At 43.1% G+C, this 14,395-nt stretch overlaps 1 protein-coding gene across 15 annotated transcripts in view; it reads left to right on the top strand.

Moving 5' to 3' along the window:
• LOC123757399 (mesoderm induction early response protein 1) overlaps positions 1-14,395 on the top strand; it is a 170,656-nt gene that overhangs the window by 57,838 nt on the left and 98,423 nt on the right. The window lies entirely within an intron of this gene.

Raw genomic sequence — 14,395 nt, 5'->3', positions numbered from 1 at the left:
AATTTGAGTTTTTTTTAAGTTTTCACATTGAAGATTGTTGACCTATCTTCTAAAATGTTACAATTGTAGATTTTTAAGTGATTTCTAAAAAGTATGTAGCAAAACTCTCTTCACTTAGTATGTTTTTGTTATAAAACATTATATATTTTCAAGTCTTCATTCTCAAAACATAGATGTAGTTCACAAAAGATGTCAGTAAAGAAGATGGCCTCTAGCTGATCAAAAGTTGGATAGACATACTGAATGGCATGCTCTATTATTAATATAATTTATCAAATTTTGTATACAACTGGAATGAAGACTGACCTTCCTGGCATGGTATTTATCTTGTGACACTTAAACATTTGTGCTTAGGCCTGTGACGAAACATTTGGGTCCATATAGTCAAATTTTAAGCCAATTTAACTCGTCTCTACCCTTTTGTGACACTACTTTCTAATTAATTTTTCCCAAGGCTAAATCAAGATGTCATGGCTACTGCCTTGTTTCATTGTACTTTTTAAAATATTAAATATATTATTAACATTAGTTAAAGACCTGTGTAATTTCTCTGGAAGCTGTGGTAGGAGTTCTAAAATTAGTTGATTATCCTCTGAATTTCTTACAATAATATCCTTTGCGATTCCATAGGTTTGTCGTTGTATAATTATGTGAATTGGCCAATAATTACTAAGACACATCATATATAATGTTGATGTATCTCAGAGACATTTGCAAGTTTAAAATTTTGAGGAACTAACATATTTTGAGTGGTAAATTAAAAACAAGAGTTTCAAGAGTTCAAGAGTTTTACAGTTTTTAGTAGTTTTCTTGCCTTATCAGTTTAATGCAGTATTTAGCCTTCCAAAATATTGCACTGCCCTGGCTGATAGCAAATGTTTACAATGCAAAGGAAGATGAGAACAGCCATAATCAGGTTCAAATTAAGTTAAACACAAATAATGTATAGAGTAACAATAGACAAGTATACAAGGTAGAAAGTCATGGGGTGGTTCCTCAAAATACCATGCATTCTTGTACAAGAGAAAGTGTAACTGATGTATATAGTATAAGGTGATGAACTTACCTTGTGGCTACCTTGTGGAGGTTCTGGGGATCAGTGGCCCTGCGGCCCGCTATGATCAGGTCTTCCAGTTGGTTGTCTGGTCAACCAGGGTGTTGGAAGTGACTGCTCACAGCCACTTCCAACACCCTGGTTGGAAGTTGGACTCACAGCCTGGTTGATCAGATATCTTTAGGAGGTGTTTGTCGAGTTCTCCCTTGAACACCGTGAGAGGCCGGTCAGTTATGCCCCTTTTGTGTTGTGGGAGAGTATTGAAAAGTTTTGGATTATTGATTTTGAGAGTTCTCCCTCAGCATTCCCATTCCATCTCTGCTTTGTATTGGGGCTATTTTGCACATCCTGTCATGCCTACTAGTTTCATGTGATGTAATTTCCATGTTCAAATTTGGAACCAATCCCTCTAATATTTTCCATGTGTAGATTATTTTTGTGTATCTTTCTCACCTGCACTATAGAGAATACAGATTTAGAAATTGTAAATCAATTTCTAAATCTGTATTCTGTATAATTGGTCCCGATAATTTAAATGACTTATAGAGTGGATTCTAGCAGTAAATACCCTTGTACGCTCTCTAGGTCGGCAATTTCTCTGGCTCTGAATGGGGCTGTTGACCTCGGTATTGTGCTTCTTTGGTCTTTTGGATCTGTCTTTGGATTGGCTTTCGAAGTATGTGCAGGCGTTAAGTGAGGGGCCTTCGGCTAGGGGTTCTGGTTTCAGCTGCTGCGTCATCTGCCTTGCTTGATGCAGCAGTTGGTTTGTGCCGAACCTCTGGGAGGCAGTTTCTATGTTTTTCACCTCCCATCTCGAGTGTCGGCAGGCCGACTCAGGAGATGGTGGGTGGGAGGGGGCGAAAGCACACCCGTTGTAACTCCAACCACTCTAATCCCCAAAACTCCAAAAATGAAACTGATTTGCTCTGCAACAACCACATGAGCATGAACCTGCACACACACAGGCAAACAAACTTGAAGCTTAGCCCACCTGTCAAACCATTACAAGCAATGCCACAGGCTTGCAGGGGAGTTACCATGGTCTGAAGGAATGTGAACCAAGCAAGACACACAGGCACTGGAGGTGCTTACCAGTTGAAGTGACGTTGAACGCAGACTTGGGATTAACGGGTCTTCAGGGGGCGTCAGCGGTGTGCCATTTGAATAAGCCAGCAAACCCCCAACCTGTGGGGGTTCCCTCTGCACTATGCAGGGTATGGGTCTACAGAGTTGAATTGCTTTTCGGAGACAAACTCCCAGTCACACTAGGGGGAGTGTGACGGAGTGTGAATGCTGTTAATGCAGGGGGAATGTTAAATGAACACTTGGGAAGTGTTGCTCTAAACACACGCAGCACAAAGCGAAGAAGAGACCAAGTGAGGCTTGAAATAAATGCACATAAAACAAATAGTAAAGGTTAAGAGTGACACCAAAGCAAATGGCCTCTGCAAGTCAGTGTAATGAATGGCCTGCACTTATCAATAAAAGATGCCACAGTCAGTAATTCCAGGATGTCTGTATCCACACCAGACATCAGTGACAGGACTGAGGCAAAGATGGCACAGAAGCCTGGGGGGGCCTTATGGTCCTACCATCTTTTGGTAGCCATTCACATTATTATGTTCAAGTTAATTTTGAGTGAATAATTTGAGTCTTAAGTGAATCATTTGCCCAGTCATTTGGCTGTTTTGGTACTTCATTTTTGTTTTATACTTTGCAGTTATTTGCTTTTGCCTGTATTGCTTGGCTTACTTTCTGGCTATTTTCTCATTGAGAAAGTACCATACTGTTCCTCTGTGAGGTGAGCCAGATTGTGTGTGTGGTCCAGTCCCTGGTAGGCCATACAGGACTCTAATGACTGGTGTGACTCAATTGAGGGGGAACCATCTCAGCGAGATAGCTTCACTGAGCTACCAAGACCCTACGTGAAAGAGGCATTTTATTACATTCTATGTTGATTGTTTTTCAGTAACAACTTTATAAAGAATAATTATAGTAACACAAAATTATTACAAAATCTATACACAATGTATGAAACCAGTAAGCAAGGTGTAAAGTGAAAATGTTTGTAATTTTTGTTGATAGCCGTAATTAATAAACAGAAATAGGCAATAAATATTCTTGTAGTAATCTTTTATTCAGAAGTATGAGTTAATTATTATTTAACCCCGGTACTGTGCATCCTTCACATGGAACCCCTTCTGTGGTGTGCAAGACAAAATTATTTCTAAAAAAATTTGTTTCCTTTCTGATGTTGTTACAGTGCTTTCCCCTGATCATGGGAAAGTAAACAAAAATATTGTATCTAACATACTCTGGCTGTGATGGAGCAAACAAATGAGTTTATTATGGGCGTTGAACGAGTGTCCATTTGGAGACCCAGTGACTCAAGGGGTGGCAGTTGCCACAGTTTTCATAATTATTTCAATGTCTCAATTTTGTTTTTATTCAAAAGTGTATAATTTGAGAAATTTATATAATAAAATGTGAAACATCGATAAACCCAAAAATATGTTGCGCCTATTAGTCACACACACACAATATTCTTAGGACAATAAAAGATAGTCTTTTTACTGTTATCACACTATATACATGTTATAATCAACTATATATATTTTTATGCACCATTATGAACCACTAAGCATGTCTGGTGAGTGTAATAACCTTATAACTGGTTATCAGAGTTCAGCCTAGGCCTGCATTTGTTTACATGGAATTGTGACAGGGCCTATTGAAAATACAGTATTGTATTTTCTTCACATTGTAAATGTTTTTACCTTTTTTTTTTTGTTGTTTTTCAAGTGTAATGATGCAACGGGCTGTCAATATTAATATTTGTATCACAGAACATGTTGAATATTGGTACTAATAAATATACAGTATTCATGTCACGTGCCTATGAGTACAAATATTATATTCTTTGAACAATAATACATACAGTTTTGCTATTATTACACTACATACACACATTATATATATATATATCTAACAACATTTCTGGGTGGAGCCCTGTCGGCTCCCTGGAGCTATCTAGGCTAATATGAATAACTTTCTGGTATCAGTCAATGTGCATGGAGTTCTTGCCTACCAGGGACCACGGCCAGAACCTGGTCTCCTCAGAGAGGCACAAGGAGCAATGGCCTATAGAAACCCCCGTGTGGTTGGGAGCATACTATGTCTGCCATCGACCGGATCTGACACCCAGAAAGTTAGGCGCCCCAAAACAAACCCCTATTCTGGTGGAAAATTGCTACTGAAAGCCGAACGAGTGGACAGAACTCCCCAGCGAAAAATAGCAAACGAGCATGACGTCATCACGTTGCCGTGCCGCTGTCTGCACAACCCCATCCCCTTCCCGAGAGGGGGAATGGGGGAACCCCAGACCCTAGCGCTGGCGATCCAACCTACAGTTTTTAGATGATGTACGACTGGTTTGGGTTCCCAGCCAGTCCGTGTGTCTGCTCGCCAGGGATTTGGTTCTTTCTCAGCCCGCCGGGTTTGGGTTCCTGGTGAACTGGAAGAAGTCCAATCTGGCTCCCTCTCAGGTTCGGTCTTGGCTGGGTCTTGTGTGGGTCGCTCAGACCACTTCCTTGTCTTTTCCTCCGGCAGCTCTGCTGCAGCTGCGTTCCCACCTTCGTCCGTTCCTGAGGAGCTCTCAGGTCACGTGACAGTTGCTTGAGAGTTTGTGCGGGAACCTGAACTTTGCCATGAAGGTCTACCTGCCGGGTCGGGTGTGGCTTTGTCGGCTGTTCTGGTTCCTTTAAGGGCGTCCCTTCCACCTTTCTCTCGCGACCGCTGGATTCAGCCTCCGGGGGCTTTGCGTCGGTTGCTGCATTGCTGGCTGCTTCTTCAGGGTTTTCAGGGTTCAGTGCCTTGGTGCCTACCTGAGCCCTCGCTTGATGTGTTCATGTATGCGTCGCCTCTTGGCTGGGGCTTTGTAACCAGTGCTTATGAAGATGACTAGGGGCGGTGGGGTTCGTCCTTCTGTTAGACTCACAGCATGATGCAGGAGTTCGCAGCTGTGTGGATGTCACTCCAGAGGATTCGGGTTGCTCACAGATCGATGATCCGTCTCTATTTGGACTGTTTCCCGGTAGTTCATTGCCTGAACTGCCGGGGTTCGATGTGGTCCTTGGCTCTTTGGGGCTTGTTAATTTGGTGGCTGGTCGCCAACGAAGAAATGGCTACTGGAGTTCAACACGAACCAGTGTAAAGTTAGGAAAATGGGACTAGATGACAGAAGACCAAAGCAGCAGTACACAATGAAGGGAAACTACCTACCTGTGACAATTCAAGAAAAAGACCTGGGAGTGAACGTAACACACAATCTAACTCCTGAGGCACATATAAAGCAGAAAACGACAGATGTGTATTCTGCGCTAGAAAAAGTTAGAACGTCCTTAAGAAACTTATGTAAGGAGATATTTAGAGCGCTTTACACAGCCTACATGAGACCAGTCTTAGAGTATGCTGCCCCATCATAGACCCACACCTGAAGAATTGCATAAGGAAAGTAGAACAGGTTCAGACATTTGTGACAAGGTTCGTCCCAGAGTTACGAGGTATTGGGTATGAAGATCAACTGAAGGAACTGAACCTGACGATGCTAGAAAAAAGGAGGGAGAGGTGGGATGTGACTGTAACATAAAATACTTAGGAGGATTCACAGAGTGGAAATGATGAAAAGTTCACACTGAATACCAACAGAACGAGGGGGAGCTGGGTGGAAACTGGAAACTCGGAGAAATCATAGAGATGTTAGAAAGTTTTCTTCTAGCATGAGAATAGTAGGAAAATGGAATGAACTGAAGGAGCACGTTGTGGAAGCACACTTTGTTCATAATTTTAAAACTAGATATGATAGGGAAATAGGACAGGAGTCATTGCTTTAAACAACCGGCAGCTAGAAAGGCAGGATCCAAGAGTCAATGCTCGATCCTGCAGGCACAAATAGGTGAGTATGTACACGCACGCACGCTCGCCCCCTCACTCACTCACTCACTCACTCACTCACTCACTCACTCACTCACTCACTCACTCACTCACTCACTCACACTATCTCACACTCTCTCACACTCTCTCACACTATCTCACACTATCTCACACTATCTCACACTCTCACACTCTCACACTCTCACACTCTCACACTCTCACACTCACTCTCACACTCACTCACTCACTCACTCACTCACTCACTCACTCACTCACTCACTCACTCACTCACTCACTCACTCACTCACTCACTCACACTCTCACTCACTCACACTCTCACTCACTCACACTCTCACTCACTCACACTCTCACTCACAAACACTCTCACTCACAAACACTCTCTCTCTCACTCTCAAAAAGCAAAAGAAGAATCCATGGTATAACAGGGCATGTATGGAAGCAAAGGGACTGAACAAAAGTGTGTGGAGGAACTTACAAAATAACAACACCAGAAAGCAGAGAGAGATACCAGAGAACCAGGAATGAGTATGTTAGTGTAAGAAGGGAAGCAGAGAAAAATTATGAAAATGATATAGCAAGCAAAGCCAAGACCGATCCAAAGCTACTCCACAGTCTCATCAGGAGGAAGACAAGTGAAAGAACAGTTAATGAAACTTAGAACAGGCGAGGACAGGTATACAGAGAATGACAGAGGTGTGTGAGGAACTCAACAAGAGGTTCCAGGAGGTCTTCACAATAGAACATGGTGAGGTCACTGTGCTAGGAGAGGGGCAGTAAACCAGGCGGCCTTGGAAGGTTCCAAATTACGAGAGATGAGGTCAAGAGATACTTGTTGTATTTGGATGTGAGAAAGGCTGTTGGTCCAGACGGGATATCACCATGGGTATTGAAAGAGTGTGCAGAGGCACTTTGCTTGCCACTCTCCATAGTGTATAGTAGGTCACTGGAGACAGGAAACCTACCAGAAATATGGAAGGCAGCTAATATGGTCCCAATATAAAAAAAGGGTGACAAAAGGCACTGAACTACAGGCCAGTGTCCTTAACTTGTATACCATGCAAAGTGATGGAGAAGATCGTGAGAAAAAATCTAGTAACACATCTGGAGAGAAGGGACTTTGTGACAAATCGCCAACATGGGTTCAGGGAGGGTAAATCTTGCCTTACTGGCTTAATAGAATTCTACGATCAGGTGACAAAGATTAAGCAAGAAAGAGAAGGCTGGGCAGACTGCATTTTTTTGGACTGTCGTAAAGCCTTTGATACAGTCCCCCATAAGAGGCTGGTACATAAGCTGGAGAGACAGGCAGGAGTAACTGGTAAAGTGCTCCAGTGGATAAGGGAATACCTAAGCAATAGGAAGCAAAGAGTTACAGTGAGGGGTGAGACCTCAGATTGGCGTGAAGTCACCAGTGGAGTCCCACAGGGCTCTGTACTCAGTCCTATCCTGTTTCTGATATACGTGAACGATCTCCCGGAGGGTATAGACTCATTCCTTTCAATGTTTTCTGACGATGCCAAAATTATAAGAAGAATTAAGACAGGAGGAGGACTGCTTGAGGCTTCAAGAAGACATAGACAAACTAAAGGAATGGTCGAACAAATGGTTGTTAGAGTTTAACCCAAGCAAATGTAATGTAATGAAGATAGGTGTAGGGAGCAGGAGGCCAGTTACAAGGTATCATTTGGGAGATGAAATTCTACACGATTCGGAGAAAGAGAAAGACCTGGGGGTTGATACCACGCCAGACCTGTCTCCTGAAGCCCATATCAGGAGGATAACATCAGCAGCATATGCCAGGTTGGCTAACATAAGAACAGCATTTAGACACTTGTGCAAGGAATCGTTCAGAACTTTGTATACCACCTATGTCAGACCAATCCTGGAGTATGCAGCCCCAGCATGGAGTCCATATCTAGTCAAGCATAAGACCAAACTGGAAAAAGTTCAAAGGTTTACCACCAGACTAGTACCCGGGCTGAGAGGTATGAGCTGTGAGGAGAGACTACAGGAATTAAGGGGGCATATTACGGGTTTCGTAAAAAAATTTCAATTTGTTTATAAATTTATTTATGAAATGGTTATAGAAGACCTAGAGAGCGTGCAGAGATCCTTTACTGCTAGAATCCACTCAGTAAAACATCTAAATTACTGGGACCGACTAAAGAGCCTAAATCTGTACTCCCTTGAGCGCAGGCGGGAGAGATACATAATAATTTACACGTGGAAAATAATTGAGGGGCTGGTCCCAAACCTGCACACAGAAATAACACCACATGAGACCAGAAGACATGGCAGGATGTGCAGAATACCCCCGTTGAAAAGCAGAGGTGCAACAGGTACTCTGAGAGAGAACTCTATCAACATCAGAGGCCCGAGACTGTTCAACACGCTTCCACTACACATAAGGGGCATAACTGGCAAACCCCTCACAGTGTTCAAGAGAGAACTGGATAAGCACCTCCAAAGGATACCTGATCAACCAGGCTGTGACTCATACGTCAGGCTGCGAGCAGCCGCGTCTAACAGCCTGGTTGATCAGTCCAGCAACCAGGAGGCCTGGTCGACGACCGGGCCGCGGGGACACTAAGCCCCGGAAGCACCTCAAGGTAGCCTCAAGGTAGAAAGAGCTGCAACTGGTCCAAGTTTCAGCATCACACCGTAAACAGAAAAGGAGAAAAAAAAATACACAACGAATTTTCAACATTTTCAAATAATTTCAGGGAACACAAGTGTCAACTAAAATCATTTCTATAACACTCAGATATTAAACTAACACATAATAATAGATTGTATTGATCAGTTTTATCAAAGAAAGTGTTTAGTGCAATAATATAATTTTTCAAAGTTACCCTTCCAAAAATATGCAATATATGATGTTTATAAATTTTTATAAAATCAACAAATGGACTTTGGACTAAAATGTCTCAATAGGTTTTTAGAAGCACAAACTCTACATATAAGGTGTAATTTACATGTAAATTGATTAATAAATGAAAGCTGAGAAACGCCTTGAAGTTGTAAATTACTTTCCAGAGTAAAATAAAGATCCAAGTTCGGCCACCTGTAGCCGAGCTTGACTTCGACAGATTTCGTTCATAATTGGCACCCTTGCAGATAGGCATCCATTGAACAAGGTGTGCACGTTTCATGCAAATCCCTTGATAACAAACGAGAAAAAAAAATTGGCCAAAAAAAGAAAAAAAAAATTTTTACATATAAATATATTGCACATACATATTACAATTATTACAAGAGTTTGTGATTCTACAGCACATAGTAGACATTTTAGTTGACACATGTGTTTCCTGAGATTATTTGAGAATGTTGAACATTCGTTGCATAATACGTTGTGTATTTTTTTTCTCCTTTTCTGTTTAGGGTGTGATGGTGAAACTTGGACCAGTTGCAGCCCTTTCTATAACCATTTCATAAAAAAATTTATAAGCAAATTGAACAACTTTTAATTTAGTGTGATAAGCCCCCTTAAACCTCACGTCACTAGAAGACAGAAGAGTTAGGGGGATATGATCAATATGTACAAGATTCTCGGAGGAATTGACAGGGTAGATAAAGACGGGCTATTTAACACAAGGGGCACACGCACTAGGGGGCACAGGTGGAAACTGAGTGCCGAAATGAGCCACAGATATTAGAAAGAATTTTTTTCGTGTCAGAGTAGTTGACAAATGGAATGCATTAGGCAGTGATGTGGTGGAGGCTGACTCCATACACAGATTCAAGTGTAGATATGATAGAGCCCAATAGGCTCAGGAACCTGTACACCAGTTGATTGACAGTTGAGAGGCGGGACCAAAGAGCCAGAGCTCAACCCCCGCAAGCACCAATAGGTGAGTACACACACACACACACACGCACGTGCCCGGAGGCTGCACGTTCCACTAGCCAGCTGCTGGAAAGGAAAAGATCAGTGGTTGCTGTGGGTATTAAAGAGCAGGAAGGCTCCAATAGGACAGAGTGGAATGATAAGGACAAAGCAGCAGTGAATGAAATACTGAAGGCACTAGACATGGAAGGGGCTGAACATAGCATTGAGAAGGTTTTCAGGCTAGGCTGGTACAACAAAGACCGAGACTGTGTGATAAAGTTAGTGTTTGCAAAGGAGAACACAAAGGAGAAGATTCTAACAAGGAAGAACTACCTGCAAAATGTGGGAGAATTCAAAAATGTATTCCTCCAGAGGGACATGACGAGGGAGGAGAGAACCATGGCGGCAGAAGCAAGGAAGAGGCGTAGGGCGAGAGGGGAAAACCAGGAAATCATAGCTCCCAACACAACTTCCCCAGGAGCGAGGGGGAAACCCATAACCAGCTACCTGGTAACACCATCGGATAGGGCAACCCCACCACCCTCTGCATAGAAAACCCCCCTACCCTAAACCCTCCCTGCCCCCACTCAAATGCTCAGCCAAATCTCCCTCCCCCCACACCCAATCCCCACCCTTCTACCCCTTCCTGCCTCCTGCCAAGTCCCCCCTCCCCCCTTTTCCTTCCTGTTCTCCCTCCCCTTTCACCCCATACCCTCCCTGTCCCTCCCCCTTCACTTGACCCCCCCACCCCTCATCCCAGTATCCTCTCAGACTCTGTTATCCACCTCACAAATCCTCACACCCATGGAACAGCTTCCCCCACCAGCAGAACACTCACCAAGGAGGCAATTTGAGAAGGAACAGAAGAAAGTGAGCCTCAAGGCAATGTACACTAACATAGATGCAATTGCAAATAAAGCAAATGAGCTTGGAGAATGGGTACTAGAGGAAACCCCAGACATAATAGCTCTCGCAGAAACAAAGCTAACGAAAACCATAACAAATGCAGTGTTCCCACAGGACTATTATGTTATGAGGAAAGAGAGGGAAGGAAGAGGTGGTGGTAGTGTAGCTCTGCTGGTAAGAAAAGGCTGGGATTTTGAGATGGTTATTCAGGGCTGTGAAGGTTTCAGTGACTACATAACAGGTACCATAACAACTGGAGGGCAATAAATTATAGTCGTAGTCATATATAATCCACCACCAAATGACAGAAGACCCAGATAGGAATATGATAGAAACAACATGGCCACCATTAACATAATAGAGAGAGCAGCTTCTGTTGCTAGCAGGAATGGATCTGGACTACTAATGATGGGAGACTTCAACCATGGGAAGATAGATTGGGAGAACAGAGACCCGCATGGAGGACCAGAAACATGGAGAGCTAAGCTGCTGGACGTGGCAACAAGAAACTTTCTAAGCCAGCACATCAAGGAACCAACAAGAATGAGAGAAGATGAGCCAGCAATGCTTGATTTGATATTTACCCTAAATGAGTGGGATATAAGGGAAGTTAAGATGGAAGCACCCTTAGGAATGAGTGATCACAGTGTATTGAACTTTGAGTACCTGGTAGAGCTAGGAATTATCTCCCCCAAAAAGAACTAGGAAACAAAAGGCTGGCATACCGAAAGGGGAATTGTGAAGAGATGAGAAGTTTCCTAAGCGAAATACCTTGGGATACAGACCTCAGAGATAAGTCTGTACAAGATATGATGGACTATGTTACCCAAAAGTGTCAGGAGGCAGTAAACAGGTTCATCCCGGCCCGAAGGGAAAAATCCGAGAAGCAAAAGAAGAATCCATGGTAAAATAGGGCATGTTTGGAAGGAAAGAAACTGAACAAAAGGGCGTGGAGGAACTTCCAGAATAACAGAACACCAGAAAGCAGAGAGAGATACCAGAGAACCAGGAGTGAGTATGTCATGGTGAGAAGAGAAACAGAAAAAAGTTATGAAAATGATATAGCAAACAAAGCCAAGACTGAAGCAAAGCTACTCCACAGTCACATCAGAAGGAAAACAACAGTGAAAGAACAGGTATTGAAACTTAGAACAGGTGAGGACAGGTATACAGAGAATGACAAAGAGGTGTGTGAAGAACTCAACAAGAGGTTCCAGGAGGTCTTCACAATAGAACAAGATGAGGTCACTGTGCTAGGAGAAAGGGAAGTAAACCAGGCGGCCTTGGAAGGGTTCGAAATTACGAGAGAGGAGGTCAAGAGACACCTGCTGGATCTGGATGTAAGAAAAGCTATTGGTCCAGACGGGATCTCGCCATGGGTACTGAAAGAGTGTGCAGAGGCACTTTGCTTGCCACTCTCCTTAGTGTATAGAAGGTCACTGGAGACGGGAGACCTACCAGAAATATGGAAGACGGCTAATGTGGTCCCAATATACAAAAAGGGCAACAGGCAAGAGGCACTGAACTACAGGCCAGTGTCCTTGACTTGTATACCATGCAAGGTGATTGAGATCGTGAGAAAAACCTGGTAACACATCTGGAGAGAAGGGACTTCGTGACAAATCACCAACATGGGTTCAGGGAGGGTAAATCTTGCCTGACTGGCTTAATAGACTTCAACGACCAGGTGACAAAGATTAAGCAAGAAAGAGAAGGCTGGGCGAACTGCATTTTCTTGGATTGTTGGAAAGCCTTTGACACAGTACTGCATAAGAGGCTGGTACATAAGCTGGAGAGACAGGCAGGTGTAGCTGGTAAGGTGCTCCAGTGGATAAGGGAGTACCTGAGAAATAGGAAGCAGAGAGTTACAGTGAGGGGTGAGACCTCAGATTGGCGTGAAGTCACCAGTGGAGTCCCACAGGGCTCTGTACTCGGTCCTATCTTGTTTCTGATATATGTAAATGATCTCCCGGAGGGTATAGATTCATCTCTCTCAATGTTTGCGGACGATGCCAAAATTATGAGAAGGATTAAGACAGAGGAGAACTGCTTGAGGCTTCAAGAAGACCTAGACAAGCTGAAGGAATTCTCAAACAAATGGTTGTTAGAGTTTAACCCAAGCAAATGTAATGTAATGAAGATAGGTGTAGGGAGCAGGAGGCCAAATATAAATTACCATCTGGGAGATGAAATACTTCAAGAATCAGAGAAAGAAAAAGACTTGGGGGTTGATATCAAGCCAGCCAGATCTGTCTCCTGCAGCCCATATCAAGAGGATAACATCAGCGGCATATGCCGTTGAAGTTATCCTCTTGGTATGGGCTGCATGGTATTACACACCCACCGTAATCCTTTAACTGTGCAACATGCCTGCAGGCGCACGTCTGGGGGTATTTGTATTTTTCATATTCCATTCAAAACTCCCACGGCTACATGGGGGTCACATCAGCTTCCTCAAGGCTCTTGTAAACAGAAGCCATCTTTAAAAAAAAATCGTGGTCTACATTCCCGGGTGTGAGAGCCTCAGTATTGAGTGAGCAACAAAGGCTGGCACATGCAGCATGAGCTTACAGCACTGCTGTTCAGCTTGTGACCACAGCATCGCCTAATAGTGTAAAAAAATATACATAACTTGTATTATTTAGTCATGATAGTATTACAGAAGAGCCTGAGTGTGATAATGACTGGGTACAATGTTCAAATATTAATGATTCAATGCTGTTCACGATGTTCACATCGCTAGCCACAGCACCACAGCATTATTTCGCCCATCTAGGAATCTTCCAACCACTACTTAGGTTCCTTTACAAAATAAACTTGTGGTCAATTATGTATTTACAGGATTTAGTGACCAGTATTGTGGTAACAGCAGAATTGTTGTGATAATAAGCACTGTACGTAGTATTGTGGGAGGAGTAATTGTGGTGAGGGAGCGAGGGAGAGAATCGAGGTAGCCTCACTGTGAGGGGCAGCCACTCCTGTTTTGCTCATCATGCTAGCTTAGTGGTTCGCTATGGTGAACATGTATGTACATGGGTATATACAATGTGTGTGTATATACCCATGTACATATGTGCGTAGTATTGTGGGAGGAAGAATTGTGGTGAGGGAGCGAGAGAGAATCGAGGTAGCCTCACTGTGTGTGGCAGCCACTCCTGTTTTGCTCATCATACTAGCTTAGTGGTTCGTTATGGTGAACATATTTGTACATGGGTATACACAATGTGTGTATATAGTGTAGTAACAGCAACAGGAGTATGTTGGGAGGAGCTATTTTGGTGAGGGAGGTGATGTAATCGTAGCGTTGTCTGCTGGCTGTTGTGTGATTTCTCATGCAGTGCATGGTGGCCACTGTAAAGTTTGGTCACAATACCGGCTTACTTGCATAGTTCTGGTGAATAAAACATGAAGATAGGTATACATAACATGTGTAAATAGTGTTATTTAAACAATAACAGTATGGTGGGAGGAGCAATGTTGGCGAGTAAGATGTTGGAGAAGTGAAGGAGAGACTGGTTGTTGGAGGAGTGAGGGTGTGGCAGCTGACACTCGCAGAGTTCTGAGTGTGTTGATGGTGAATGTATATAGTGTGTGATAGTGTATAGTTTGTAAATAGACTGTATATATACATAAATTAGCATGATACAATGGAA

This window comes from Procambarus clarkii, chromosome 22 (assembly GCF_040958095.1).
Source record: "Procambarus clarkii isolate CNS0578487 chromosome 22, FALCON_Pclarkii_2.0, whole genome shotgun sequence".
Lineage (NCBI taxonomy): Eukaryota > Metazoa > Arthropoda > Malacostraca > Decapoda > Cambaridae > Procambarus > Procambarus clarkii.
Note: the sequence above shows the minus strand (reverse complement) of the source record. Positions and strands in the feature narration are given on the sequence as shown.